This window comes from Schistocerca serialis, chromosome 1 (genome assembly GCF_023864345.2).
Source record: "Schistocerca serialis cubense isolate TAMUIC-IGC-003099 chromosome 1, iqSchSeri2.2, whole genome shotgun sequence".
NCBI lineage: Eukaryota > Metazoa > Arthropoda > Insecta > Orthoptera > Acrididae > Schistocerca > Schistocerca serialis.
Genome location: NC_064638.1, coordinates 431,814,396 through 431,824,952, shown reverse-complemented (window position 1 = coordinate 431,824,952; position 10,557 = coordinate 431,814,396). Strand labels below are relative to the sequence as shown.

Here is a 10,557-nt window from a genome sequence, read left to right as displayed (position 1 = left end):
TGTTTTATCGATGGCAGCCTAAACCCCACACATATAGATCTAAGTGGATGAAATAACAATAAAGAAAAAGAAAGAGAAGATAAATTACTTCCTCCAACTAATTATTGCTCGTTGAAGAACTAATAAGAGACGAAAAAGTAGTATTTGTATACGAAGTTGTATCTGCTGGCAAATTCACTTTAGCGGACATGTTTATCAATTTTAGCTCTGTATTCATTTGTTTGGCAACGTAGGCTTCTGTCATCGATAACTTGAGAATGTTGGTCATACTGTTTCCATGTTATGCGTCTGTGGTTGAAAGAGCGCGGGTGTAAAGAAATATTTGAAGTGAATCGTATGTGACAGCCACAGAAATATTTTTTAAGGTACTAGTGCTGTATAGGCTTGATACTTGTTGATTGCTTCGTTGTGCTTTTAATATTTTATTAACACGAAAGCATCAGTTGTAAAATAACTTTGTGTCTTTTATTTTTGTTATCCTGTGATTTGGTGGTAATGTCCTTCGCTGTTAATATTTGTGTACACCTTGATTGATGAAAATTCTTGTTGTACTTCTGTTATTGTTACCAGCAGCGCCTACTTTAACGAAATTTCTCAAAGTTTAGGTTAAGAACGCTATGTTTTTCAGCAGCAAGAAGAATTTATGATCAGTCCACTTGGGATTCCCAAAACTTTGATATTTGCATAATCTATTTTTCATCTCTCTTTTGTGTGATTGAACTTTCACATTCAACTGTGGTGTTGTGATACAGGCTCCACAGTAAAGCGAATGTTTTAACCACTTATGGTATGTCCACCACATCTATTAAAGATTCCGGGCGTAGTACATATATCTCAACAGCATAGGCCTACTACACAATTATGATTGTCTTCATATCTTATCAAGCAAATATGAAAGTATCCTATTTACGGATCACTCCATGTTAAAGTCACCCAGGCCATCTCGACCACCATCTCAGATTCGAGTGAAATTTGGGTAATTTCTTTCCTCTGTGGAGATAAGGAAGAGTAACAAATTTTAGCGTTATAAATTTCATTGTTCCCATTTTGTGGCACTTCAAAGATAGGAGATTTTGCCGTTTTTAACATTGTGATAGTTAAAAACAACACTTTGTAACATTTTTGAAAATAAATTACCAATTTTCTGTTTATCATTCAATCAGTGTGAAATATGGTGGTTAAATAGGCTGTACTCTATATCGTAATGGTTGTAGAGAATACTGTCTAGTAGTTGTAAGTAAAACCATTAAGAAAGGAAAAAGTAATTTATGCCATACTTGGTGGTTTTTATTAATTTCTGCGGTAAGGAAAATAAACTGGATAAGCGTTTTGGTATTTTTTGTTTTTGTAACAAATAGTAGTTTTTTTTTTTTTTGAGAACTTAAAAATAAACTGAAATTTTGAGTTTACTGAATAACACACTTTTAAAAGCTAATAGAAAATTTAAGTGCGGAAACTTATTAAAGAAACAATCAGAGATTGACTTTTTCTAAATAAGTTTGTCGTACATTAGAGCTAATTTGTGACATTACTATGTTTTTCTGACTAGAGCACATAATATTTGCACCAATCAAGTTGTCACTTGGCACTGTGGGTGAATGGAGCGGTGGTAAAATGGTAAATGCCTTTGTCACTCCTGCCAGCCGCCACGCCAAGTGTCAGCTAGGTTTGTGCTAACAGCAGATGTCTCTGAAAAATCTTTATATCTCTAGATGTTCAGTAACAGCAAACAAATAGGGAATAGGGAAATACCCTCTTGTCAGGGACAATGGATAGATCACAGAGGTCCAAAAAGGTGTGTAAATTGTGCTGTAACATCATATCCTGTTCAGTTCAATAATTATCGTAAATCACTACAAATTGGAATATTTATGAGCTATATATCTTCATGGGATATGGACTTGACATGCTTGCTGATAATATAAGTAACAATTTAAACCAGGCATAGAGAAGAAACCAGTTCTGTTGCTGACTATTCCTGTGCCACTGAAATAGTAATCTCAGAAAATTGGAAGTGCTTTGAGAGTTTCTGAATAATCAGCAAAGCAAACAGTCTTTTTAATGACAATGGTTCTTGGCAGAATCAACTGTGAAAAGAGGGAAAATACTGAAACCTGAAGTAGTTGATATAGTAACAAATTTTTACCAAAGTAACGTACAATCTATAAAAGACATTGGAAGCATATGGATAAGGCGGTGCGAAATAAAACTGTTGATATTAGGCAAGTTACTCTAAGGTATTAAAGTTATTAATGTGAATATCAAGAAACGAAAGTTTGTTTTTGTGTGTTGGATTCACTTTGTCTCAGATCACATATTTTAGCAGATAGCTAATGGTACCCCTCACAGTATGATTTGGGGGTGGGGGGTGGGGGGAAAGGCAAGGCTATTGGTATCTCATAAGAATGATAGTTTGTGAAAACCCTACCTCTGCAGGTATTCTACAGTGATGTTGGCTAGTAGATATGTTTCAAAAGAAACACAATTATGTTCTCTGGTAAAAATATTTAAAAACTGCTGTGAAGATGAAATTTATTGAGGAAAATCAACAGTTTCAACTGACGGAACACGAATGATCAATTGTACTGCAAACATTGCTAAGTTTTTTAGGATCTTCTATGTAAATTAGAAAGACTTGTCCCACAGTCTTACGCCACTAAGCCTTAATCAAAGTATTATGATGCACTTAAGTCATCTTGCACAGTATAAATGAACTAGTGATAATGACTTTTCTGCAATACAAGGTGGAGCACAGTGGTACTTTTGTTATTTATTTAGGGAAATGAAAATTGTAGTTACCAGCACCCTTACAACGATACTGTTGGACATCTAACTTGAGTGCTGTATGTTCCATTATAATACATTCAGGTCTAAAAATAATACTGAATTTAAAAGGGTTAGTTATCTCCAATGACATCAAACGTGTCTGTGTGGTCCACAAAATGCAAAAAAAAGGGACTGAATTCATCAAATAAACCCTTTCAGATATCACTGTTTTATTCATGGCTGTGCAGGCCAATAAAAAAAAGAATTTACTTTAAATAAAATAAATAAATGTTGTACAGCACAGCAGTCTGGTGCAAGTCCTTCAACTGGACTCCACTTCGACGACTTGCGTGTTCGAAAGGGCACCTTGTTTTACCCGAATGGTCACCCATCCAGATACTAGGTTGACCCAGTGTTGCTCAGCTCTGGTAATTGGGTGGGAACCAGTGTTAACAATGTGGAAAGGCCTTTGGCTAAAAAGTTTATAAAAGTTGATTTTACTTTCATAAACCTTTGTCTTTATCAAAACAGATGTTAATATCTGTACTGAATAGTCGTTCTTTGCAACTTGTCATGGAAAATCTGAGTGTGATGACATTGGAGGGGCAGATGAAAGATTAGCACTAAAGGAAATTTTACAAAGACTCTTAGGAAGTCAAAAATTAACTGCATCAGATTTGAGTTTTGTAATGCCAGCTTCACCATACTCAAGTTTGATTTTATTTCTGAAGAGTTTGATATGCAGACTCATTCTGTCTTGCTTTAGACTTCCTGTAACTGGGTGTTTCTGTACTGTTAAGCCATTGCATTGTTTAGGGAACTTGGAAGCAAGAAGATTCAATAGTGATACATAGTTCTCATTCAACTTAAATTTAAGGTCTAAATTGTTATCCATTGTGAGTAAGTATATCTGGTAAATATTCCGTTGGTGGAACTTCAGGATGTTATTGAGGTAAATACAATAGAACATGATGTTTTGCATATTTTATAACACTTGTCATCATTCCTTTAAGAGGTTGAAAGCTAGTGTTAACTGCTCTCTATTGTGCGTTTCTGCGTCACACACACCAATCCTTTGTAGGTAAGTTGTTGCTTTTCCATTATTTTATGTATTTTTTTCATCCACGAATTTCCATTATTGTTATATTTATAGTCTAGTTTGAGGAAGTATTATTTTAGGTTCTCAAGGAAAAATTAAAAACTATTTCTTAAAAAGAGAGAGAGAGAGAGAGAGATTAAACACCTCATTCATTTTGTTTAACAAAATGATTGAGTTTTATACTGCAAAACATTTTTTTGGGGATTATCCCATTCGTGATATTCCATTTAAGGTTGAACTAGGTTTATTGCGTTAGAAAATACAAAAATGTAGGTATAATTTTTTCATGTCTTGATGATTTTACTAAAAGTAAGAGATTTTTTTCTACAATCCTTGTACTATAGAGCCTATAACAACCAGATTTCATATTGATAAGATGATAAATAAAAAATGGGTATTGCCAATTTATCTTCTGAATCTTAGGAAATATTATTTTGGTGCCATCATAGTGTAAAAATTGGCAACGCTTTTGAACTCTGAACTGTCATAAAATAAAAACAGTGTTAAAATGCTAAAATTTTGAATAGTTACTTATCTCCCAAGGATGAACAAAAAGCAAAGTTTCATTGAAATCTCGAATGATGGGTGAGAAAATGTTTTTTATTCAGGCTAAATTATCATGGAATGATCATTGTACCACTTTATGGAGAATAGAGCCACTGTAGGCTACACAGACCAGGATCTAAAATGAGGAGCTATATTGCAGTGCCAGAACCAGGTACAATTTAGATAAATATCCATTATACAGAAAGGCATTGAAAGGTGTTTAAAGTATAACTAGAGGCCTTCTTTTCCTATGTTATCTTTTTAAACATGTGCAGTGTAGAGTAGGAAAGTCCACTCATATGAAGAATATAACAGTAAATATATTCATTCTTTGATCAGTATTGTCTAATGATTTAGACAAGTTACTGAAATGTGTAGCAGAAGCAAGGAAGTTATTCTGCGTACAAATATGCTAGCAAATTATGTGGACAGTATATCGTGGCAGTTGGGTGTGACCATTAACAAATGAGAACTTGAACTGTCCGAGGGGAGTGGACAGGTGCGGGCGAATAAGCCCCACCTTCCTCTCGAAGGACTGCCATCCTACATCTGCACTTTGTGCTTCCACGAAAGGAGAAATGATGTAATGGTCATAGGGATTGCTGATTTCTTTTGTAATGAGACTCTCATTTGAATCCCTTTATGCAGTAGGAGTAGTCCTTTCAGAATAAGAAAAGAAAACAAGCGATCTACAACACACACAAATTGGAGTACATGAAGCATTTGGTAGTGGCTACAGGGCAGTAGTTGCTGCGGTTGCCAGTGGTAGTTCGGCCCGTCCTCTACTGGTATCTTACATAACCACAGTTCAAAATCACTCCCCACCAAAAACTGTGATGATATAAATCTACATAATACCTGGAAAGCAACGCGTTTGTCATTGATTCAGGAAACACAATAACAACAAAACCATTTCAATCTGCTTGCTTATTACTGGTGCACCCTAAGATCTTTGGGTAGAGCTAATAATATTCATTCAGTGTTTCCCACCGCATGAAAATTTAAGATTCAATTCAGCAAGAACACTTCATAAGGGAAAATATATCCTTCAGCTATATCAGATCAAATGCATTTCTGTGTAGGTGTCATCAGTACATATGCTGGATGACATTTGGCTTATAGCATTACGATTGAAAATATATTTTCACTTGTTAACATCTTCCTGTCAGTGTAGTCATATCATCATATAATTTTGTGATGTGACCTCTTTGAGCCTGTGTGCAACATAGGATCCCAGTAGGTTTTCCATTTCTGCTGATCTTGAGCTTCACATTGCCAACTGAATCCAGATGTCTCTTTTAAACTTCTGTCTCAACTGCCCGGTGGACTTCCCCTTGCTCTTTTTTGGTAAATTGTGTTTCATTCTAGTATTTGTTTTGACCATCTCACATCCTTTCTTTGAGTGACAGAACCAGCCCACTGCCATTTCCAGGTATTTACTTTCCCCATTATGTCATGACCTACATTGTACATCTGATATCTACGGTTTTCTGTCTGTCTTTTTTTGTGTCGCCCAACATTGATCTTTCCATCCCTTCTTGACCTATTATGAGTCTTAGAACAGTGAACTCTTTAATATCCATGGCTCACAGCCGTAAGTTATTACTGTTAGTATACATTGGTGAAACACCAATCTGTTCAGAATAGCCGATATCTTAGATTTGGAAATTGAGTATTTTCAATTAGCTTGCCTGCCCAATTCAATTAAAGTATTTCTGGTTTTAAGTCACATTTCATATTTACAAGTTGTGTCGGCTATGGTGGGAATCAGCACTGACACAAACAGGGAAGAAGAGAAGTTGCAATGGCTAGTAGCAGGAATCCAAAATGATCTGTACATACCATATGTTGATTAGTATAACATTTTATTCTACAAATTAGAGAACCGTTGTTGTGCCTCCTACATACAAGTACTTTTCACTAATACTACTTGCAGAATGCAGGCTATGTAATGTCCTTCCATTACTCAGTACTGATGCTCTTGAAGTCTGCGACTGAACTGGGGTCGACCAGCAATGGAAGGTTGGTTAAATCAACATTGACAAGGGGCACTGAACTCTGTCTTACTCGAGGTGTGGTGTTGCCTGCTATTTCCATTGGCACACGGGTCAGCACCTTCTTGATGACATTTCACAGTGCTTTGCTGGTCGGCGTGCAGTCGATGCCTCCACCCCAAAAATGCCATACCATTGTTGTGTAGGGAACCATCTTACGACAATGGAGGAGGGGGGTGGGTGGGTGGCAGGAAGCAGGGATGGTGTGAGGAGTCGGGAGGCACAACTGGGACCAACACTGAGCCCCTGGCCGTGCCCTGACCTCTGTCCTGTGGTCCAAGAGGAATGTCAGTCGGAAAACCCTACAAAAGCACCTGTCCTCTTCCTGAGCTGGTCCGACAAAAAACTGAGAGGACGGCGGCAGAGGCAATGATGGCGCCGGGTCCACAGCAGGCTCTGGGATGATCACTGGGAAGTAGAACTACTGTGGCACCAGTGAAGACAGCGGGTCCAACTCCCATCAGTTCTGCCAGTGGTGTCAAAGTGGCCACTGGGGGTGATACGCCGGTCGCAAGATCCCCGTAGGTTGTGAATCTGGGGACAGAAAATCTGCAGAAGAATCTCGCAATGGACAACCACGAGTCTGGTTCTGTTGGCAGGACAGCAACCCAGCAGAGCCTTGAATTAAATACATGCAATCACCCAAATTTTGAAGAATCGTTCCTTTCTCCTAGTACCTGGTGTGACCAAAAACTCTGAAAATAATACAATCATTAGGAGCAAGAAAGTCTTGCAGAGCATGGGAGGTGCCGTGTGATGCAGTGGGTGCAGAAAATGGATCAGTGTGTGGTGGCACAGGCCATTTAGAAGCTCAGTGGGTGATTGACCATTGCGGGGTTTGGGAGTGGTTCATTGCGAGGAAGGCAGCAGCGCTAGCTCCCATGAGTGTGAGGGACTTAGTTTGTTCATCTGTTGCTTGAACGTATGCACAAATTGTTCAGCTTCTCCATTCGACTAAGGATAAAATGGAGTTCTGGTAAAGTGAGTGATATTATCTGTACAAAGCTACTGTGAAGTGTGGTCTGTTGTCTGTAACCAACATTTCAGGCAAACCTTCCAAGAAAAAAATAGATGACAAAAGCTGAATGGTACTATGTGATGTAGTTGGGTTCATGGATACTGAAAATGGATATTTGTTAAAAGAGTCCAAAACAATAAGTCAACGAGTGTGTCAAAGGGACTAGCAAAGTCAATATGCATTTGTCGCCAAGGCGATGTGGCCAAGCTGAAAATGTTTGCGGTGGGGCAAATAGTTTCAGTACAAGTGCGATACTGACGACATCTGTTCGGTGTGGGTGTCCATGCCTGGCCAAGTACAGTGCCAACTGTTTTGTGCGTACACTTCCCCAATGTTCTTGGTGTTGTTGTCGGAACACATCTTTCTGCAACACTTTAGAGATAAGCACATGCAATTCTCTAGAGTTTTCAATAAAATGACACCCTGCTGGATGGAGAGGTGCTGATGGGCAAAATATTGGCGCACAATAGAATTCTGAATGTTTTTCACTGAACGAGGCCAAGCAGTGCGAATGTAGTGCAACAAAAGGTTCAAGTCATGGTATGCCTCTGTGGCCTCTACAATTTTGCTATAGTGCAATGGAAAAGTCTCTAAAAGTTCAGTCTCCTGCACATCAATCTGTTAACAAGGGGTGGCAGTAGCATTGAATTCAGAGACAGGACCAATAGGAAGGCGAGAAAGGGGGTCAGCATTTGCGTACTTTGACATGGGCCAGAACAGTATTTCGTACTTGATACTGTGACAGTAACCAAGCCCAATATTCAGCTTCTGAGCTGTGCATGGCGGAACAGGTTTGGGTGAATGAAGCGAAGACTGAAATGTCTTATGGTCAGTCATTAGGTAGAACTTCAAACCAAACAGGTAATGGTGTAACTTTGTCATGCCACAGATAATAACAAGTGCTTCCTTCTCGATTTGGGAGTAGTCTTGGTCAGTAACTTCGAAGTGAAAGCAATTGGCCTGTCCTTTGAACTAAATCTGTGTGAAAGCATGGCTCTGATTGTATACAAAGAAGCATCCAGTGCTAAAACCAAAGGCACCTGACACTCAACAAGGCATTTTTTTTAGTTTCTGGAATGCATCCTGACACTCTTTGGTCCAAACAAAAGGCACATTCTTCTGGCGCAAATGATGCCACGGAGCCGCAATCTGGGCTGTGGTGTGTATAAACTGGACGTAATGTCAACTTCCGAAAACTGGCTGCAATTCTGTCACATCCCGCAGGACAGGGAGGTACTGGATGGCCAACAAATGTGATTGAAGGCGATGAACACCTTGGCTATTAAGAAAATAGTCTTAAGTACTGAATTTCAGTCTGAAAAAAGGCACATTTGTCCAGGTGACACTAAAGACCTGCAGGTGAAAGTACTTGAAAGTGTTCCTCCAGTGTACATCTTGACACCACAGTATTATCTGAGTAATTGTAATCGAATGAAACCCTAGCATTAAACTGTTCTAAGTAGCATTGGAATATGAAAGGCATGAAAGTGCTGCCAAAGGGTAAACGTAAGAATTTGAACAACCCCAAATGTGTGTTGACCACAGAAACTTTGAGACTCAGCATCTCGTGGAATTTACAAATACACAGCACTTAAATCAACTTTTGAAAAATAGCACCCTGCACCGAGCCTGTCCATTAATTCCTCAGGGCGAAGTAATGAGTAAGTATCAATTATTGTTTGTGGATTCACAGTGGACTTAAGGTCAGTGCAAAGACGAAGTCTTCCAGAAGACTTTGGTAAGATGAGTAAGTGAGAAGCCCATTGAATATCCTGGATACGAGCAATAACACCATTTTCTTGCCATTCTTTAAGTTCACTTGCAACTTCGTGTCTAAGTTATAAGGGATGGGAAGTGCCTGAAACAATTTGGATGGTGCATTGTCCTTCTTTGTAATGCGTCCCACAAAGTTATTTGCTCTGCCATGTCCTTCAGAAAATAAATTGATAAACTTTACAATCAATTGAGTAACACTGTCTTTTGGAAAGTACATTGTCCCAAACATGAAGACCAAACAAATCAAAAGAATATTACCCAAAAATATTGTCACAATCTCGAGAATACAAAATTGTAAATGTTACTGTTCTGGTTGAGAGTGGAATGTGGCACTCAAACTACATGTACCAAACACTGGAAAGTCCTGACCGTTATTGCATTAAGTTGCTTGCAAGATGTTGTCAACTGCGGTGAGTCCAGCTGTTCATAAGTAGCATAGTTAAACAATGTAACAGAAGCACCAATGTCTATCTGAAATCGCACACAGTGTCCAGCAAGTTGACAGTTTGTTTGACTGTTGTTGCACAGCACTTGGACGGGGTGAAGTTCATATCCTGAATTGAGTCAATACTAGTATCGGTAGTTGGTTTTTTTAAAAAAGCTACATCCACTGAGAGAGAAGATGCTCTGCACTTACAGGAGTGAAATTCTTTTTCTATTGCAAGGACAAAGACTGTATATGTCCTGGCTTTCCACAAGCAAAGCGTGTCATGTCCTGCGAAGGGCAGTGTTGTCTTTTATGCATGCAAAAGCAGCAGGGACATGATAACACAGCACACACATGGGTGTTTACTTGGGCTGTGGTGTGGTGGCCCGTTTGCGTGTGATGGTCTGTCTTTTGGAAAGTACATTGTCCCAAACATGAAGACCAAACAAATCAAAAGAATATTACCCAAAAATATTGTCACAATCTCGAGAATACAAAATTGTAAATGTTACTGTTCTGTTCGTCACTTTGCGTTACACTGCATATGTGAGCTACCCCAAAGTTTTCCACAGCACTATCACACGAGTCCTGAGGTGCAGTAATTTGTAACATTTGTTTCAAAGTAGGTTCATAATGTTTAGAATTTGTTCATGAATCCTACTGTGTGGCACATTGTATGTAATTGCATCACGAATCATTGTCGTCATAGTATTGTTCACGGCTACATTGAAAACAAACCTGTCACGATATGTATATTCTGGCGTTTTCCACAACTGAAAGAACTTGTAATGAGGAGCAGTATCCTGTACATGATCCTTGTAATAGTTAGTTTGGGCAGAAATTAAATCTTCAAAAACTAGCAGCTCCGGCC

At 38.6% G+C, this 10,557-nt stretch overlaps 1 protein-coding gene across 1 annotated transcript in view; it reads left to right on the top strand.

Annotated features, from left to right (window-relative positions):
- The first annotated feature begins 234 nt into the window (after positions 1–234).
- The window catches only part of LOC126472464 (serine/threonine-protein kinase VRK1), a 248,678-nt gene continuing 238,355 nt past the window's right edge, over positions 235–10,557 (top strand). The window contains exon 1 of the mRNA XM_050099936.1: positions 235–365. The gene's annotated coding sequence lies outside the window, so the exon portion shown is untranslated. The remainder of the gene's footprint in view (positions 366–10,557) is intronic.